The sequence below is a fragment of the Canis lupus genome, chromosome 4, assembly GCF_011100685.1.
Source record: "Canis lupus familiaris isolate Mischka breed German Shepherd chromosome 4, alternate assembly UU_Cfam_GSD_1.0, whole genome shotgun sequence".
In the NCBI taxonomy this organism is placed as follows: domain Eukaryota; kingdom Metazoa; phylum Chordata; class Mammalia; order Carnivora; family Canidae; genus Canis; species Canis lupus.
Genome location: NC_049225.1, coordinates 13,752,386 through 13,773,860, shown reverse-complemented (window position 1 = coordinate 13,773,860; position 21,475 = coordinate 13,752,386). Strand labels below are relative to the sequence as shown.

General features: G+C 38.6%; 1 protein-coding gene across 11 annotated transcripts in view; it reads left to right on the top strand.

Annotated features, from left to right (window-relative positions):
• Window positions 1-12,084: 12,084 nt before the first annotated feature.
• The window catches only part of RHOBTB1 (Rho related BTB domain containing 1), a 117,907-nt gene continuing 108,516 nt past the window's right edge, over window positions 12,085-21,475 (top strand). For 4 of the 11 annotated variants that reach the window (XR_005357853.1, XM_038534019.1, XM_038534010.1 and 1 more), the window contains exon 1: window positions 12,881-13,149. The gene's annotated coding sequence lies outside the window, so the exon portion shown is untranslated. Of the gene's footprint in view, window positions 12,229-12,591; window positions 12,759-12,878; window positions 13,150-21,475 lie in introns of those variants that run through there. The other 7 variants (XM_038534022.1, XM_038534014.1, XM_038534025.1 and 4 more) reach the window with 5 other exon arrangements.

Genomic DNA, 21,475 nt, shown 5'->3' with positions numbered 1-21,475 from the left:
AGAGCTGCACTGAGCACACAGCTGGAAACAAAGCACATATTCAGTAAGTGGTAGTTATCCTCACAGTTAGAAAAGAGGCAAAAACAGGTAAAGCCAATATGTCATTTTTCATGGATGCTGCAACAACAACAACAACAAAATCATAACAGATATAAATTAGATGGCAGTTGATACTTCCCTGGTGTATGACTGTAAAATAACTAAATTTGGGTTGGACTAAAGGAAGTACAAGTATCTTTCATCACCATCAGCCATGCAGTTAGGAGATGTGTAATCAGTACTTGACCTGAGGAAGAACCACATGCTCTGAGGAAACTATGGATAATTAACTTATTCAGTAATTCATGAAAATGAACCACTTGTCATGCTGTGAACCACTTGGTCACGGCTGAAAAGATGGTGTAAAACAACGGTGCTTACAATTCAAAATTCTATGTACAAAATTCCTTACTTGAAATTCTACGTACAAAATTCCTTACTTGAAATGACCTCAAAGATCCTTTTGCAAGATCTAAATTAGGGCTACAGCAAGGCAAGGTTTGGAACGGGGAAATATCTTAACCATTATACTTAAGATTAACTCTAACAATGAACCACACAAAACTGCTTTCGTAAGTTAAAAAAAAAAAACAATTAAATATCAATAATTTCATAAGGCTCAACTTAATTTTCCAGGGTTTTTTCTATGACATATTATTCTAAGTTCAGGGTAGTTTTGCAAGTCTACCACAGCAGAATGTGGAGTAGCCTAAACCTCTGACTCATTTCAGAGTCACTGCCAAAGTGGGGAGGTTAGACAAAATAGCAAACACAAAGCCAATTTTCTAAAGGGAGCTAAAGAATATAAGTAAGGCGACATTATGAAAGTAGACTTGGCTATTTCACATCTGCCGTAAAAATGTTTTTTATTGCAGTCTTTGAGTAATCCTGGAGCTGCCAACTATGCCTGAGAGGCCAATAATCAAATTTTTCCAATTATAAATTTACAAAAGTGTCAGGGCCCTCTTTTGAATAATTTTGAGCTCTGAGCTCAATCCCTTGTTTAAAAAAAATCAAATTTCAGAGAATAACACACATAGCCAGTCCACACTAACATCAGATGCCTTACTCCTCCAGGGCACACAGAAAACCTCACTTCCCAATGCACCTGCAGTCAGGTGGGACCACATGAATAGTTTTGGCCAATGAAGTGTGAACAAGAAAATAATTATCACTTCTCAGTGCTGAACAAAGGCAAAGTCCCATATGGTTTTCCTTACCGCACTGAAATAATCAAGAAGTTGTTGAATTGAGATTACAGGGATTTTAAGGATCCTAGGAGAAGATACGGAGAAAGGACCAGAAAACATATTAGAAGACATAATCTGAAATCTTCACTAATCTGGAGAAGAAACACACACAGGCCCAAGAAGCCCAGAGTTCCAAAAAAGATGAACACAAACAGACATCCATATCAAGACACATTATAATTAAAATGATAAAAGTTATAGAGAATCTTAAAAGCAAAAAGAGAAAAACAGTTTATTGTGTACAAGAAAATCCCATAAAATTATCAGCAGACTTTTAAGCAGAGACTTTAAAGGCCAGAAGGGAGTGACACAACCTACTCAAAATGCTGAAAGGAAAAAAAAGCCCAATCAAGAATTCTCTATATGGCATTCAGAATTGAAAGAGAGGTTAAACGTTTTCCAGATAAGCAAAAGCTAAAGGAGTTCATTACCACGAAACAAGCTTCATAAGAAATGTTAATAGACTTTCCTAAACTAAAAATAAATGGCACTAATTAATAACAAGAAAACATAGAAAAGTAAAAATCTCACTGGAAAAGTAAACAAATAGTAAAGGTAGTAGACCAATCACTTTTAAAGGTAGCATAAAGGTCAAAAGACACACAAAGTAAAATTAACTAAAACTATAATAATTAATTAAGGGATGCATAAAATAAAAAGATGTAAAAGGTCACATCAAAGGTATAAAACATAGAGGAGCACCTGGGTGACTCATTTGGTTAAGTGAGACTTTTGATTTCGGCTCAGATCATGATCTCAGGGTCCTGGGATCAAGCCCTGTGTTGGGCTCCACGTTCAGTAGGGAGTCTGCTTCTCTCTGTCCCTCTGCCCTTCCCTCAACTCATGCTCTCTCTCTCTCTCTCTCTCTCAAATAAATAAATAAATCATTGTATATATATCTATATTATATATACTATATATATATATATATACATATAACATGGGGAATGTGTTCAAATTTAAGTTGCTATCAACTCAAAACAGACCATTATATACATAGGAAGCTATATGTGAACCTCACAATAACCACAAAGCAAAAGCACATAGTAAATACACAACAGTAAATGACAAAGGAACCTAAACATAACACTAAAGAAAGTCATCAAACTACAAGGAAAGGAAAAAAAAAAAAAAAGAAAGAAAGAAAAGGAACAGAGAGGAACTACAAAACAGCCAGAACACAATTAACAAAATAACAATAAGGAAACATTATAAAAAAATTACTTAAAATATATTAAGTAATTAATACATTAACAAAATGAAGGATAAAAATCATATGATGATCTCAATAGATACAGAAAAGGCATCTGACAAAATTTAACACCTGTTCATGGTAAAACTCCCAAAAAAGTGAGTATAAAGGGAACACATAAACATATTAAAGGCCATAAATATTAAACCCACAGCTAACATCATACTCAATAGTAAAATACCAAAAGTATATCCTCTAAGAGCAGGAATAAGACAAGGATTCCCACTCTTGACACTTTAATTCAACACAACATTAGAAGTCCAAACCATGGCAGTTAGGCAAGAAAAAAATATGAAGAAAGGGCATCCAATTTGGAAAGGAAGAAGTAAAACTCCCTATTTATAAATGACATGATATTGCATACAGAAAACCCAAAAGACTCACACATAAAAAAAAAAAAGCCCTGTTACATCAGTAATAAATCTATTTAGCAAAGTAACAGTATAGAAAATCAGTATATGGAAATCTGTGGTGTTTCTACACTGTATTAGCAAATTATCAGAAAAAAAATTTATAGATCCCATTTACAATTGCATCAATAAGAATAAAAATACTTAGGAATAAATTCAACCGAAGAAATGAAAGACCTGTACAATGAAAACTTTAAGATATTGATGAAAGAAACTGAAGAAAACACAAATAAATGGAAAAATATTCCATGCTCACAGATTGAGGGATTAATATTGTCAAGATAGCCATACTACCCAAAGCTATTCACAGATTCAATGCAATACCTATCAAAATTCCAATGGTATTTTTTTACAAAACCAGAGGAAACAATTCTAAAATTTTTATAGAATCATAATAGCCAAAATAATCTTGAGAAAGAACAAAGCTTGCATCTTGCTTTCTAATTTCAATTTATAATACAAAGCTACAGTAACCAAAACAGTATGGCATTGGCAGAAAAACAGACACATGGATCAATGGAAGAGAAATGAAAGCCAAGAATTAAAGCCACACACATATGGACAATTAATTTGTGACAAAGGATCTAAGAGCATACATGGAGAAACATAGTCTCTTTAAAAATGGTGCTGAGAAACTGGACGGCCACCTACAAAAGAATGAAACTAGAATTATCTTGCACCATACACAAAAATTAACTCAAAATGGATTAAAGGCTTGAATGTAAGACCTGACACCATAAGATTTCTAGAGGAAAACATAGGCAGTAAGTCCCTCGACATCAGTCTTAGCAATACTTTTGTGGATGTGACTCTAAAAGCAAAGAAAATAAAAGCAAAAGATAAATGGGACTATATCAAACTAAAAAGCTTCTGCACAGCAAAAGAAACCATGATCGAAACAAAAAGGAAATTTATTGAACAGGAGAAGACACTTGAAAATCATATGTCCAACAAGGGATTCATATCCAAAATACATAAAGAATTCACACAAATCAACAACAATAAAGCAAACAAGCCAATTAAAAAATAGGCAGAACTGATCATTTTTACAAAGACATACAGATAGCCAACAGGCACATGAAAAGATACTCGAGATCACTAGTAGAGAAATGCAAATCAAAACCATGAGATGTCACCTCACACCAGTTAGAATAGCTATTATCAAAAACGCAAGATATCACAAGTGTTGTCGTTGCTGTGGAGAAAAGAGAACCCTCATGCACTGCTGATGGGATTGAGATTTGGTGTGGCCACCAAGGAAGACGGAATGGAAATTCCTCAAAATATTAAGAATAGAATTATCGTACGATCCAGCTATTCCACTTCTGAGTATTCATCTGAAGAATATAAAAACATTGATTCAAAAAGACAAATGCATCTGGATGTTCACTGCAGTATTATTTCCAATAGCCAAGAAATGTAAATAATCTAAATGTCCACTCATGGATGAAGGGACAAAGAAGATGGGGTGTATATACACAATAGAATATTACTCAGTCATAAAAGATAATGAAACCTCACCATGTGTGACAATATAGATGAACTCTGAAGGTGTCATGCTAAGTGAAATAAGTCACGTGGAGAAAGACAACTACCATATGGTGTCACCTATATGGTGGAATCTAAAGAAATCAAACAAAACAAAAATAAATATAGATGCAGAGAACAGACTGGTGGCTACCACAAGGGAATTAGATTGGGACATGGGTGAAATGGGTAAAAGGGGCCAATTGTACAGTGATAGATGGTAGCTAGACGTTTAGCAGTGATCATTTTGGAGTACATACAGATGCTGAATTATAATGTTGCACACCTGGAAAAAGAGTTTTGTGACTCATAACATTCTCCCAGCTACCACTACCACACACACTCCTTCCACAAAAGATTTGGCTTTGCAGTCATATGGTTTTGGTTTTGGTTATTTGGTTTGGTTTTAGGGAAAGGTTTATTTGGGGTTTGAGGCTAAAAATATGGAACTGGGATCTAAGGTAGATCTAAAACCCTCAATCGTGTTTTCTAAAACATGTCTAGAGAGAACTGATTAAAACCTTTGGAGGCCCAAACCCTGGAGATATTTTGTTTGCCCCTGACCCCTCCACCCATAGGTAATTCAATATGACAAAGCAAAGTCCTATATATGTGTAAGGAATTCTAACAAAGTTCTGACTTCTTTCCCATGATAATTATACTGTTCCTTCTTTTTCTTTTTCATTTTTTAAACATTAAAGATTAAACTGTTGTCAATAGGGCTTTGTTTGCCCATTATTAGCTAGTGCATATATTAAGTTGGGACCAAGTACTATCAAGTGATTAAATTAGTCTGACCTAATCTGACCTCCAAGTTTCAGAATGAAATTAGAAAGACAATAAATATAAGAAAATAGTTTACAGACTAATCAAACTGGGCTCTTTTCAATTAGAGCAGGATACATATAATACCCAAAATAGTTTCAAATATTAACCAACAAAGTAATATAAGTTCCAACTATGAAGACAATCTGTTTCTAACCTTGCTCCTGGGGTTTTAAGCCAAATAGGGTTATCCACATGCAATCCTGCCAATAAAAATGCCACTGATCCCTTCTGTGGCAACTGTCTTAAGCCTTCTACCTTTGTTTCTTCCTGGCTTCTTGCTCTCACCTGTTCTACCCAAATTCTGAACTTCAGAGATTTCTGCTTTTGAATTTAATCAAAGAATTTGCTTTCTGGCTTTCCCTCCGGGATTCAGAATGTACTTGGCATCTAGCTCGTCCTGTTCCTTTCTCATCTGAAGGAAAAACTATTATAACCACTAATAAGTGAGCAACTGTTGTGTTCAGAGTATGATGGGCAGTTTATATACATCACCTCAACTAATACCCACAACAGACTTCACTGTTAAGTATTTTTTATCACCTTGTATTTGAAGCAAACGCAGAACTTGAGGAAGTTTATATAGCAAGAGGCAAGGATTTAATCACAGATCTCAATCCTATGCTTTTAACTACTGTTTATACTATTGCTGCATCCAGCCATGAAGAAAAAAAATAAGTTAAAGTGCTGGAGAAGGGCTGGCAGGGGCCGGGGGGGTGGCAACATTAGACGAGGAAGAGGAAAGGAATATTGGGAAGGAACCGGTCACTTGAAAATCTGGGCTAGGAACATTCCAGACTGAGGAACATTCCATTCATAGGTGCAGGATCAGGAATGAGTGTGTTGTCTTCAAGAAACAGAAAGGCGTCTGGTGTCATTGAGCTTAGTGACCGGGGGGAAGATATGTAGGAGAGATGAAAATGGTATGCAGAGCCAAGTCTTACAGGGCTTAGTTGTCAAGCTAAGAGATCTCAATTCTATATGCTACGGGAACCACATTTGAAGGCTCATGATTATAACGTAATTTTTTAAAGCACAGATAATGCACCATTTTTAACAATGAATATGGAGAGAGAGACTAGAAAGACATTGAATGCATAAGGTACTCCAAAAGGCCAAGGCACAAAAACCCGAAAAGCAAATGGATTTTCTGCACAATCAATTCTATCCCAGGAAATAATGGAATTCATAGGAAATGTAGCATCAGATTTTAATTTACTAATATTTAATTATATTTATGAGTGTCATCTCTTCAGGTTGGGGGATGTCCTCCCAAGGTGAAACGTCCTCTCTTGTATTGGTACGCTTAAATTACAGTTTCAAAATTCAAGATAGCCCCCCCCCAGTAAATTCCAGCCTCTACTGTCTCTACTCACAAAGCATGTTATAGGTGGAAAATGAATAACATTACCACCATAAAATAATTTTACTAAGCACTGCATGTTGAGAAAGAGAAATATATAGAATCCTACAATCAAGGTCTTGTCTTCTCTTATGGAAGGAAAAAAGATGGTGCCACTTGTACAAAATCCATCTGGACAGACATTACAGAGATGTATTTTACCATTCGGTGTTTTCTTTTGCAATAAAGCCCAGAAGGCATAGTACTGTAAAAATATAAACTTTACAAATTCTGAGACTTGGTTAATAAGAAAATTAAATAAAATTTTTATGCAATCCATGGAATTTGGTTATTGAATTTACAAGTCACAATTATAGGACTACTGACAAATTTCCAAATTCCTTTCAGAAATATTCTACCCTATTTCGACTTCCCAAGTTTGGGATGGGGGAAAACATCCGAGTTAGATAAGATTATAATCAAATTTTAGTGTTTCATTCCTTTAATCCATGCCATAAAATCTACTATTAATGAGCTTATCAGGAATGTCATGAGAAATACAACTAACAAATTTAAAATCTGGAGTCTAGAGCCAGAAATTCAAATGTAGGGGGAAAACACAAGAACTAAGCTGAGTTCCAGAATAAATATGAGTGTCCTAGAAGTAACAAAGAAAAAATATTCAGCGTATTTTAACAACTAAAATGCAGGGTAACTTCAGGCCCCTGGGAAAAAGAAAATCTTTATTTTCTCATAAAAGAATAAAGAACACACACATTTCGAAAACCATAAAAGCTGTAGCTAAGGAAAGGCCATCTGGGCAACTAGATTATCTTCACAATACACTCTTCACTATTTTATTTGGTCCTATTTTATGGACCTCAGGAAATTAGGTTTCCATCACTCTCCAAATTTTTCTACCAAACTATTAGATATTATTGCTAAATGGTAACCAATAATCCCCACCAAGTGGTTTAAAGGACTCTGACTGCCTGTGTCTCACTGATATTTTTATTGCTATTTTTCATTAAAATTGTATTACCAAAATAATATTATTTTGTGAAGGTTAAAGTTTTAATTAGGAAAATAGGAACTGGCAGTGGCTTAGTGCGGACTTAAATTCTGAGACCCTAAGGAGAAAAATAAAATAAAAAATATAAAAATAAAATAATCTCTAAGATCTCCTCTCACCCTTTATTAACTGCAAAATAAAGAGTGATCCCTTTTCCTCCGTGGGCACCCTTTGGGATAGGGGTCTTTGCGGAATTAAAACACCCTGCACTGCCAGAAATGTGTGTATGGACACAATGAGGCATAGTCCAAGGTGTCCTACTTTCTCTAATTCATACTTGCAAAGAAAAACAACATTCTCACCCAGCTCACTCTGCGGTAGCATATCACAGTGAAAAGTACTCAAAATGAGAAGTCAGAAGGTTTAGAATCTAGTCTTTGCCAGGATCCAGGGATTTGACCACAGGCAGGCCCTGTGGTATTCCAAGCCTCAGCTTCTTTAGTCACACAATGAACTACAGTCAAGCCTCCCTTGACTCTCCAAATGTTATGGTGTAACGGTACTCACCTAAGAGAACAGAACTAAACAGATAGTCCTACTAAAGATATGCCGATATCAATTGTTACACAATGTTGTGGCTGAATAACTGAAAATTTACAAATCTATCCTGCAGATAAACTTGTTAAGTCAGAGTAGAGAGAAGGAAGTTTTTGAGCGGTTGAAAAAAATAGGGTAAAACTTTCTGTGTAAGCAGTAAGAAGAGTCTGACTGTGTTCTAATATTATTTCAAATCCCAGGCTCTACGGGTACATTCCACTCTAAAAGAAAAGTCAACTAATTTAAAGAAGACAGGTAAATATAAAGTCATACTATTATGAGGTCGAGTAATTATAAACTAGAATATCAGGGTAAGCAACACCCCTGGGTAGACCCCAAAATAGTCTTTTTGGCAAGTTTAATCTCCTCTGCCAAATATGATAGTAAATTAACAAGATCTCTTATTTCCCTTGAAATTGTGGAATGATCAAAAGACAGAAAAGTGAAGAAAGATATAAGAGAGGTGCTGGATAATCCATACCCTGAATAGGTATTCTCCGATTAAGAAGTTGGTTTCTATTTGTTATTTGTTTGTTTTTTTTCTTTCAGGAGCAGGGTTTTGGGTTCTACTGTATTATTTTATTCTTGATTATGTAAATCAGTGTTTCCAAACATTTCTGATAGACAGTCCTTCAGTTAGAAATGTTCAGTATATATCCCCAATAATTATTCATTTATTAATTTATTAATCAGATCATGTGTTACATATGTCATTATACATTATAAAACATAAATACAAATAAAATTGTTAAAAATCAACAATGAACTAAGATCGTATTTGTGATTTTCTTGCTAGTCACAGTGCTTCATATTATCATTAGCTTATGTCTCAAAGTAAGGCTCATTGCTAATAAAATTAGATATAAATCCATATCTCATATGTCTTCTTGATTATTTCAATGAGAGGCAGAGGCTGACTTCTTCTAAGACTGAATTAAGTAAATCATCAACATTGTTAACCTCCCATTATGGCAAAGAATTCTTACTATAGTCAGAAAAGCTTCAATTCCATCAATTTCCTGTTGTTTGCTTATGCTTGTATTATAAGCATTATCTTCTTTACAGAAATCCTTTTAAGCCACTTTTCCATTTTGTGACTGCTGGTTTGGCTAATACTGAATAATAGAATCCTTAATTCCTTAAGTGCACACACATAAAATCAATAAGACACAACACAATGGAAATAAAAAAAGGGCAGGGATCACATGTTAGCTGTAGATCTCCCAGTACTTCCTCAAAATATCTCTGCAAGGGAGAACAGGAGGCCAACTGATCTATGGGCAACTGAGGGTGCTAGTCTGTCTATTATATATTTGCAAAAGCTTTGGGTTTTTTTTTAATAAAAAAAATAAATGGAAGTTCAAAGTTTACTCCCTACAGCCTATTTTGGAGATAAAGGGTATAAGCGGTTGTCATAGGCAAGGAAAGCTATTATCTGAAGTATCTAATACTTTGCTTGAATATTGATGGGCCATGATTACGTTCATGGCATAATGTATCATAAGAGTCCTTCAACTTGACTAGCAGTAAACTTTTATAAAGTGTAGAGGCTGTGCTCTCTTGAGACAACATTTTTCACCTTGGTGACCAGACTATTCTTACTCCTCTGAACTTCAGTCATTCATGTCCTCAGACACAAATAATAAAGTTATAAAAGACTTTCGTTTACATTAAATACTTACTCTATTCTTGGGTCCAGGTAAGATTAATCTTCAAGCCTCAATTATTCTAGGAGATGCCGCAAAGTTTGTTAATTAACTAAAGGTCACACCATCACACTATTTCTTGCATTAGTAATCTTGAAATGATTGACTATAATGTATGGATGTAGATTGTATCTAACTCTCTTACATTCTTTGTAATTTATCATAGTTGGCTAAGGCTGCCATAACAAAATATCATAGATGGGATGGCTTAAACAACAGACATTTGTTGTTCACTGTTCTAGAAGTTGGGGAGTCCAAGATCAAGACGTCTGTGGGCTTGGTTCCTGATGAGCTCTCCTCCTGGTTTGCAGACAGTTGCCATCTCTCCGTGTGCTCTCACGGCCTTTCATCAGTACTACAGTGAACTAACTCCCCAGCATCTCATCTTATAAAGACACTCATCCTATCAGATCAGGGCCCTTCACTTATGACCTCATTTAATCTTAATTACCTCCATTAAGACTCTATTTTCAAATTTGATCACGTTGGAGGTTAGAGCTTCAATATATGAATTTGTGGGTCTGAGCTAACACATACACTCTTAAAGAGTAACCTTAAATTCTCCATGGATAATAGACCATACGAGCAAGACTGAGAGCAGGTAGACATGTACAGAGCCTTTTTCAGAAATCATATAGGCCATACTGGTTTGGGAGAGTAGTAGTTAGGGTTAGATTTGGAAAATAACAGGGTTTCCTGATAGACTGAATGTGTGACCTGAAAGAAAGGCTAGCAAAAAAAAAAAAAAAAAAAATCTTTACAGCATTTAAATAATTCTAGGGTTCAAAACAAAACAGGAATCTAAAAGTCAGACCACTTGGAGAGTGTCCTCTCCTGGCACTCCTTACTGCCACATACTTTTCACAGGTGCAATTAATTATGTTTGCACTTGCCTATTTAGTGGCTATTTCCCACTTCCATTAGAATGTGAGCTCCTGGAAGGTAGGACTTGTATCTATCTCTCTAGTGCACCCTTATAACACCTGCACCAAGCTCAATGCCAGGCAGGTTTTGAGTCCTCGATAAACACTTTATTTTTAAAAAGCTTTTATTTATTTATTTGTCAGAGAGAGAGCACAAGCAAGAAGAGCAGCAGACAGAGGGAGAAGCAGGCTCCCCGATGAGCAAGGAGACTGATGCGGGACTCCATCTCAGGACCCTGGGGGCCATGACCTAAGCTGAAGGCAGATGCTTGACCCACTGTGCCCCAGACATCCCCATTAAACAATTTAAAGAATAAATGAATAAACAAAGCTTTGAGCAATCTTTAAATTACAGCTTCTTAGGAGTAATTGGAAGAAACGGGGAGGCTAAAAAGGCAATATTTTCATTAGGTAGCAGGTAGGTCTACAGAGAGTCTATATTTTCTCTTATCTTTCTGCATCATTTAAATTCCAAGACAAAACCAATGTTACTACTCCAAAAAAAGATGTTGTGTCTCCTATCAGCTGGTTAACACATTCTTCTGTAAAGAAGAGTTTTACCCTGATCTGACATAATAACCGTATTATACATTTAATCTGCTTAATAATTCTTAGAAAAGTGTTATTGCTGCTAAAAATAATAGATACCACTAGCCTTCCATAATTCAAACTCAAGCAAAATGGTAAAACTGAAGAATGAGGTCTACAGATAATTTTCAAATCTTATTGCCAATGATTGCAGACTGTCTCTCCCATAAACTTTTATACCAGCTGTTAAAAGCTCTCCAAATTGTTTTTGTTGCATTTCATTTTCGCCCCTCCTCCATATAGCCAGGGAAATGAAATAAAAATTAAAAAAAAAAAAAAAAAGACGACTTAAAGAGGGGAAAGCTCTGGAGACTTGAAAGTGCAAAGTAAGGAGCGGCCTATGTAATCCTGGTCACTAGAAGGTCTCAACTAAGCAGAAGTGACCACCCTTGGAGCTTGGGGCAGAGCTGGCACGTAACGTATTGGTTTCCAGCATTGACTTTTTATTTAAAAATGAAGTTCCTTTAACCCTTCCACGGAGATGTCACTCTGGCCAGGGCTTGGGAAGGCGAACGTGCGGGCGGCTGCAGCAACGACAGGGAGGCTCTGTGTAAAGTCCCCGACGCGACACCGAGTGATGTGTAGTTTGTGATGTCAGCAGAAGCCGCAGATAGCATCGCTCGGTTCCTATCTCTTGGCTAGAGAACGTCCCTACAAGAAAAGGCTGACCCTTGACACGGCCAGAACTTTCCCCAGACTTGGCCTCCGCTGGTAGAGGGCGTCGCCCCCCTCCTGGCGCCCCCCGGGAGTCCCAGAGGTGGGTCGTGGGGTCGCCGACTGTGGGCGCGGCCCCTGCGGCCCTCCCAGCGCGGTCGAGGGCGGGGTCACGGCCGCTCGGGCCGACCGGGCTGGGGGCCCCGAGGGCGGGGGGGGCGCCGCGGGGTGCCCGCTCGGGGCGGGGGGGGGGGTCCAGGGCGCCGCCCGGAGGTCTGCAGGCCGGCAGCAGCGGGGCGGGGCGGGGGCGCCCGAGGAGGGAGACGGGGGCGGGGGGGAGGGGGCGGCTCTCCCAGTCCGAGCCCAGCCGGGCCGCCGAGCCTCCAGCGTCCGCAGGTAGAGCCGGCGCGGGCGGGGCGGGGCGGGGCGGGGCGGGGCGGGGCGGGGCGGGCACTCCCGGGGCCCCGAGGGGCGCGCCCCCCGCCCGTCACCCGCACTCTCAGGGACGCGAGGGCTTGGAGCATCCCTCGACACCCCGGAAGGGGGGTGACCTGGCTACCTGACGCTGACCTCCTGACAGCTGCCCAGCTGCACTGAGAAAGCACAGGGACGCAGAGGGCGCGAGCTGCCAAGGTACTCTGCTTGTTTTCTGCACCCTCCAACCTAACTGTCCTCCAACACACGCACACACACACACACACACGCACACGCAGCGCAGGAGGAGGCGGAGGCCTGAGGGATTAGAGGGATAGAGACACTGTCACTCAGAAGAGATTAGGATCTGGGCAGGACGTGTCCCTGCTGGACTGTTCAGAAAGTAGATGCAGCGTCTGCGGCTCCTCGCGTCCAGCCCTCAGGTGATGCGTGGCTGGTTTTCCTTGGTGCGGGAGCTCTGAAAGCCCAGGCTCTAAGAGGTCTGGGTCAACAATGAGACTGTCGTCCGCGGAGGCTTTCTGGGCCCTGCTCTCCCACACCTTCTCGTGTCTGGAGGAGGGCCACATTGGAGGATCCTAAAAAGTTTGTAGTGAGTGTTCCAAGTTGCTTAGTGTTTCTGATTTGTGACTCTTTGAGAAAAGAAAATACAAACTTTCTTAGTTTGAGTTAGGTTTGATTTTCTTTCACATACATGCATTCATTTTAAGAGAATTGGTGATATTAGAGTGTGGGTCCAGTATGTACGGCATCGTTAGAACTGAAAACCAAATTTACAGTATAGTTGCAGGAAAAAAAATGCTTCCTAATGTGTATTTTTATGTGCTCTGTTCCTGGGATGTGTCTCTGTTGGGAATGCTGTCAATATCACCTTGGTGTCTTGTGAAGTTTCCCCTGATGTTGGCCACCTGACTTGGGATGGGCTCCCTTCTCCTTTCTTGTGTTTCAGGAGGGCACCAACCTACTTGCCGGCCTCTAGCCTTGGTCTCTGGTGGGAGGAAAAAAGTATCAAAGGTGTGCTCTTAGCAAGGAGGCAGCAAGGAGGAATGCTGTAGATTTTTTCCCCATTAAAGTTTTCACGTATTGGCAATTTAAAACCCAAAGCATTGTTTACCACCTGTCAGCCTCACTCGTAAGTGTAAGGATTAACTAATAAAAGATTTGTAAAATGTTTCCTGAATATAAAACTCCATAAATATGCAAAATAGTAATAATCCACCCATTGTTAAATTTATGTAGCTGCTTCTGCCGTGCATACAAGATGATTTAGAATGCATGTTTCCTGTCAATTAAACAATGAGTTTGGAGAAAAATAATGAGTTCAATTCACATCCTATGAAACTTTGAAATAAAATTTTTCCCATAAGGCACCATCGGCAGAGAATCATAAAGCAAGCAGCATTTCAAAAGTTATATATGGAATGGCACTTACCTTATGGCTGGGGGAAAAGGGACCCAGTGAACTCCTGAAACTAAGAAATATTCAGCCCTAGTTCAGTGTGCCAGAACCATAAATATTCCCTTACGTTTTGCATAAGTCTAAGGGGAAAGCAAACAGGTTTTGTGGGATGGCCTTAGAGCTGGCTGTCCGCTTTAATCCATGAAATATGCTTCTCCATATTTTAAGGCTGAAGTTCAATCTGTGGTTTTGCTCACAATGAAGAAAATCTTCATAGTTACTTAGATAAATTATTCATTCCTCCAATATCATGGGCTTGGTTTTTAAGCATCCTTAATACCAGCAATCATTTTAATATCCTGCAGATAATTAAATTAATTTGTTCCCAGTGGATTGAGTGACATGTTAGCATCACATTTTTCTCTTCATGTGAATTTAATAATAAAGGGTGTCACTTTTCTGCTTACTGGTCTCCTGGAGTAAAACCTGTTTCTTATACGCTAATTCTAAGTATAAATATTACGAAGGATGGTCTTTTCTGTTTTATGAAGACAACTGTAGATTCCCCCACTAACAGACTAAGTCGTGAGCAGAACCACGAATTTGGGGATGTTTTTCCTTGATGTCTCTCCCCAGTCAGCGGCCTTTCCTCATTTCCTCCACTCAGCCCTCAGATGGATAGCTGCTCAGCTGGGCACTGGCCTGGTATTCCAGAACTTCCTCTCTGTTACACTCTTCCTTTATCCAAATAACTTAACCTCTGCCCCTACGTATTTTCCAACAATGTGGTATGGGTGAGAGACCACTAGGTGAAGAATCAAAGGAGTTTGCATCTATTGGGCAGCTGTGATATACCAGGCACCGAGCCACATTTTCTCACTAAATCCCTGTAACAATCTGATGTGGTCGATGTCATCTGTGTCTCACACAAAAGAAAACTGAGTCTCAAAGAAGCTCTGGTGCCCATGGACAAGCAGTTTATGAGTCAAAGAGCTAGGATTTGAACCAAAGCATTGTGGTGCTTCCTGCTGCATTATGATCCTGACCCCTCAGAAGGGCTCACATTCTGGACTGAGGTGTGGAAGAGTTCTCCCACCAACTGACTGGCCATTTGACCTCAGATGAGTCCCTGAAGCCCTCTGGGCCTCTGATTTCCTTTCTCTAGTTTTGGATGAAATTATCTCTCAGAGATGGATGTTTGGATGCCAAGCACATAAACTGCTCCTCCCAAGGGATTCCAGAATATGCTCTTCCCTGCCTGGGTCTTTCCTCCAACCCCCTCCTTGGTCTATCTTTTTTTCTTCCTGCAGGTCCAAGTAAATATCGCCTCCTCCAAGAGGCTTTTCCCAAACACTTTTCTGATATTTTCTCTCTCAGGCCCAGTGATCCCTTTAAAACACTGGTTACAAACAAACCACTTATTTTATTTACACACCAGTTTATTGTTTTTTAAGGATTTTATTTATTTATTCATGATAGACAGAGAGAGAGAGAGAGAGAGGAGACAGGCAGAAGAAGCAGGCTCCATGCAGGGAGCCTGATGTGGGACTCGATCCCGGGACTCTCACGCCCTGGGCCAAAGGCAGGCGCTGGACTGCTGAGCCACCCAGGGATCTCCCTACACACCAGTTTATATGTGGCTGTTGTTTTTATCTTCAGACTGTACGTTGCATGAGGCCAGATCTCCTTTTGTGTGACTTTTGTCATTATTGCATTCCCAGGGTCTAGCACAGTGACACATGGCACATAGCTGTGATCAATATGTGTGTTGAATAATTATGAATTATATGATTATAACTGTATAATGAATAATTATCTCCTACAAAGGACATGTGCTAATGGCCCATATATTGTCCTATCCCTGGAAAAACCCCAATGAAGTATCATCGATCTTACACTGTTACAGTGAGCCTAAATTATGAATGGGGATCTAGGCATAGTAATGGAGATAACCTGACTATCCTGGGACACACTGGATAAACAGACACATGGTCCAAGCCCCATATTTTACAACAGAGAAAACTGAACCTCAGAATGATAATAGGAACTTGGGTTCAGAAGACACACTGGAGACCAACTGATGGTCCAAACCATTGTTTTATTGATGAGGACACACAGAACATAAAGTACAGAACCTATGCGTCCTGATTTCCGGACTAGCACACCTCTCACCAAGAAGTCAAAAATCTCAGGGACAACACAGTCAACAGGGGTAGGAAGCTTTAGGCAATGATACCTTTTTTTCCAGAAACTCCAAAGAGGCTTAGGTTTCCCAGACCAATCCTAGATAGTAGCATTAGTACACAGAAGAATATTCTACTTAAGATAATCTTATTTTAAAATTTTGTATGGCCTGTATAAATTTCAGTGACTCATTTACTATTTTAATGATCCAGCAGGCAGCCTTTTAATACCTATCATTAGTTTACCAGTTCTGTTTAAAGGCTGGGGAGCTCCAAATGGCAAATTTACAGGGCTGAGCATTTACCACTACCATGATAGATTCAAGATACATTTAAAGGATGATTGATATTTTGAACTCCAAATGATGATGGCTTGTTTTTAAGGACTAAAATAACTTTTCTTCTCTAACTTAAAGTGCAATCCTTGCTAGAGTATTACATCCCATAAAAAAGCAGTCCTTAAACTTTAGAGGGCATAAAAATCATCTGGAAGGCATTTAAAAACCCAGATTGCTTAGAGCCTTTCTGCACATTTCTGAATTAATAGGTCTGAGATTGGACCCAGACAACTGCATTTTTAACACCTTTCGTGATTTTCTCAAATAGTCTGAAGACCTTACTTTGAGATTACTTTGAGATCCAATAATAATTTTAGTATGTTTTGAACTTTTCTAGGTTCCTTATAAGAGGATTTTTTTAAACAAAGATAATTGGAGAAAAGCTTGATGTGTTTGAAGCTAGCAAATAGCACACTAGGTATGATGGGACTCTGTTTCCTTGTAGCAAAATAATGGTATACCTACTGAGTTAGATATCAGCCCCAAATCAAGAATATTACAAAATGTTTCTGTTGGATCACAAGAGTAAATCAATTAGCAAGAAATGTTCAGTGTTAAGTTCTATGGAGCAATAATGAAGCCCCTTGCCCTCTAGGTGATTACATTCAGTGTAGTAGAAAGAGAAGATTAATATCCACAAAACATTCAAAGAAAGGGTTGCAGATCCTGTACAGCATGCTCGCTTAAATTTGAATTTCAAATACACAACAAATCATGTTTTAGTATAGGCATGTTCCATATAATATTTTTATTTGCTAAATCTGGCAAACTTGCTCAGTGAACATTAGCATTTAATGTCATTACTTTCCAGAACTTGGGGGTAGGCAGGGGGTGGGGAAGCAGGGGGTTGGGGATTGGTAATGCTGAGTGGTTGTTAAGCTTTGAGAAATTGATAAAAGCTCTGAACACAATCCTGAGGAAAAAATACCCAATGGCACTTTCCAACAGAACCATCATACTACTCCAAGGATCCCAGGCTGCTGAAGCCCTTGGGGACATCCGATTCATCCGCAACGTAGACAGCAGAGGCCAGCTCTTCAAACTACTTCCTCTGGGCTGGTGGCTCTAGAAGGTAGCTTGGAAAAGTGGAATGTGAAGTTGGCCTTTAAGAGCAGGGGAATTTAGCTGGATTGTGGGTTTAGGAGACTTCTTAAAGCTTTGACAGAAGGCAGGTTCCCTTAGGCTCTGAGATGTATTTAGTACGGAATATTGATAAATTAGCTTGGACTGGTTTTTTAAAAGTCCAGATTATGGACAACCTTAAATTCTAAATAGTTTAGACTGCCTATATTGGGAAACAGTGTGTCCTTCGTGACATGTCAATTAGAGATGAGAAGATGATCAGACAATGGGAGATGGCACAGTGGAACTGTAGGCTGCCTGGGTTCTAGTCTCTACAGGCCTGGTGCAAGCTCCTTCATTAACAAGCTAAGAAGCCTTCAGGGTGTATGCAGTTTCTCTGGGTCCCAAGCTCCTAAACTGGGAATTTGGGATAATAATAGGAGCTATCAACAGGGTTGTTGTGAGGATAAAATGAAGTTGTACAGTGCTTGGCACAGTGGAAGATACCACATAAATATTCAATCAGTGGTATCTAGTGCTAGGATACGCTACCACTGCTACTACCGCCCTTATTGCCTAACGGCGAATGGGTGGCCCAGCAGCCTCCAAAAATGGTTTGAGGGAGTAAAAAAAGAAAAAAAAATGATTGTTTGATCTGGATTTGTATAAACTTTTAAAATCTCCCTTTTCCAAGTTAGAATTTTGTAATCAAAAGACAGTAAGCACGGAAGCAAGTTAGTAAAATAATGTTTGTACTTTTAATGGAGGATGTTAAATACATTTGACTCTTCGTTATTTTTCCTAGGAGAGGGAATATTGTGAACAATCTAAATCATACACTCTGATCCAAAGTCAAGGAACCTTTAATTGCATGTGTTACTCTTAAATAGAAGATTTGCCATCTTAACTGTTTCGTTTAGGCTAATATTTAAATTAATTTGCACATGATAAGCTCAGGCTAATCATTCAGAAAGTTGTTCCCCAAAGCCATTTAAACCACAAAGCAGATGAGTTTATCAGAGATAATTCACACAACTACCTGCCTTCCCAGAGCTGGCTGATGATACTGGAGATGGGATCACAGGGGCTCTGGAGTCAGACTGTTTAGGTTCCAATCCCAGCTGTCTCCTGTGACTAGCTCTGTGACCAGGCAAATGGCTTTGCTTCTCTAACCTGAGTTTCTCCGTATCTGTAAAACAGAACTAATAATAGCCCTTACCTCCAAGGGCATGAGCACAGAGTTCTCACGTGGTTTCCTGTACACAGTAAGCGTCCCATAGAATTCTACGACCTCAGTGTCATCTTCATCTTATCGGTATGTCCTTTAATATATGTATAAAGAATTTAATTCAGGAAAGCAACTAATAATGTGGGAGATATTTATGATCTTTAGTCACATCTTAATTTATTGATTTACACAGCCAGGGCTATTTAGAGCATTTTCCAAACCACAGAATACAGTGTTCTTATTTCCAAGAATTTTTAATCCTAGCTTTCATTATGTGTCGCTTTCCCCAGCTCATCCATCTTCAACTTTTACAGGGTGATTGGTGCCTTTCTAAAGAGCTTTGAGTTTCAAACTGTATATTAAAGCGTCTGGGCCATAGAATTTACTTGGCTCATAAACCTATGGTACGGAACAATTCAGGATTGGTTTACGGTACATTATAGTTACATGTATGGCAGTTATATTTTATTTGGTCTGTGCTGAGCACCTTGAGGGCATCTCTCATATTGCCTTGAAGATGGTAGATTCAAGTACTTCTTGAATGAAGTTAATGTATAATAAAATACATAGCATTCTTTTTCTGAGGATAAGTTTCCCTCACTTTAGGAAATCTAACTTTTAAAAAAAATGAAAACAAGGAACAAACTTCTATGCATAAGATCATTAGTCTGATATTTCTAGACTGAAGTACTGAAGTGAATATCATTCCTATTTCCTAGAAGATCTGTGGATTATAACATGTCCCTTAGAGGCTTTGCATTAAGCTGGTCCCTCGATCTCAAATATTCTCCCCTCAGATAATTGCTTGTTTGTTTTATGTTCATTTTTTTATTGTCTACCTTCACCCTCCCCCACTGGACTAGAAGTACCCTGAGGTTAGAGGTCAAGCCTACACATTTATCACTATTTACTGCTCTAATAGCTACCTAGCATCTATTACAGTGCCAGGCACTTAGTGGGTTGTCAATAAATAGTCTGTCAATTAGTTGAATGTTAGAAGACCAAGCTCTGATTATTCCACTGCAAAGCAGTAATATTTTTTTTTAATCTTTTGGGTCAAAGTCATCTTTCAGAATTGGATAAAATCATGAAATACCTCATTAATAAAATTTTTCATGCTCAGAATTTTTCACATAATTTGAGTCCATGGACCTCCGCTAGGAATCCCAGTTCTAAAAATATATATAAATATTAAGAAAATCTAACTGAAATATTAAACTAAATATCACAAAAACTTTAATTACTACGAATACCAATGTGTTAATATTCATGCATCTATAGTAATAAATTATATGCTGCCTTGGGAAAATTCTGCAACCCTCCAAAGGGAAAAAAGGCATCTACAAATGTTGAATGTTTTATTTATACGCTGGAAAGGATTTAAGGCTTATAGAGAAAGGCTAATAAAAATACATACTGTACAGCAGTATAAAATATATTTCAAATAGGTAAGAAAAAATGAGCCAAAGGAAAAAAATAAGGCTAAGAACATAAGATGGGGCCAGGAGAGAGATTCATACTCAAAATTTATGCCATGAAATGCAACACTCTTGCTAGAAGATAGTAACAAATTTTGTTCTCAGTTTTTTAGTAGCCAATGCAGAGAAAAATATAATCAGTGATGTCCTGCAGAGGGTCATGTTTTATATATACTTATATATGAATACGTGGATGTGTATTTAATAGCAAACTGCTTCTTAAAAGAAGAACATTTCAGTGTCATAATAAAGAATGGAGATTATATTTCCAATGTTCATTTGTGGAAAGTGTCCTTGTACCTGAGCCTGAAATAACCTATAACAAATGTTCAAAAATAACTGGCACGGGGATGTTTATAATGAAGATGTTACAGTTTTCCGTAATTTCTGTCAACAGGCCTTGCAGAACAAGGCCTCAGTGGGTCAGTAAGACCCTCGTAGAATTCAGAGGAGGAGGAGTCGGGGACAGATGAGGAAAACAAATGGTCCTTCTCCATTGTCTTACACCCATCAGCTCCCGCACCATTCCACCCTTTCTGCCACTGCATGCTATTTAAAAAGAGATGCCCGAAGCTCTCCTTCCCTTCAAGGCGTCTGCACCTAGGATGTTGACTAACATTGTTATTCCCCTTCACCTTAGATTCCTTGGATAACAGGCTGTCAGGAACTTCTACGCCTTCTCTCTTTGAGAGAGCAAATACAATAACTAGCTTCTCGGAACATTCTGTGGATTTGTGGCTTTCTCGGAGGGTCTATATAAATGGATCACATTGACAGCTTTATTTGTCATTCTTAAATGGAGTGTGTTTTTCCCCCTTTGAGTTAAATCAAAATCAGATGGCATTTCTTATTTCAATGTGGAATGTTTTTACTCTCATAATTGCAAAATTGCATTCATAACTGATACTATTCTAATTTACAAAATTTGTGTTTTATTATTGGGGGGGTTCTATTTGGAAAGTAACTGAGGGAAAACAACTTATGCAACATTTTCGTTTTGCCTATTTATTGAGATCCCGATATAGTTGCTAGAATTCTGTTGCCATATGGAAGCAGAGACAATTATATTGCATGTAATGACATGGATTTTAGAAGCAAGGATATAAAAAGGCATACCCAGCAGAATACCCACAATCCAGAGACTAAAACATTTTTGAAACCTCTTCTCTCCTTTGCCTCCCTAGCACATCCCTGGTCTCAATCATCTTCCTCTCCTTGCAGTAGCTCTTG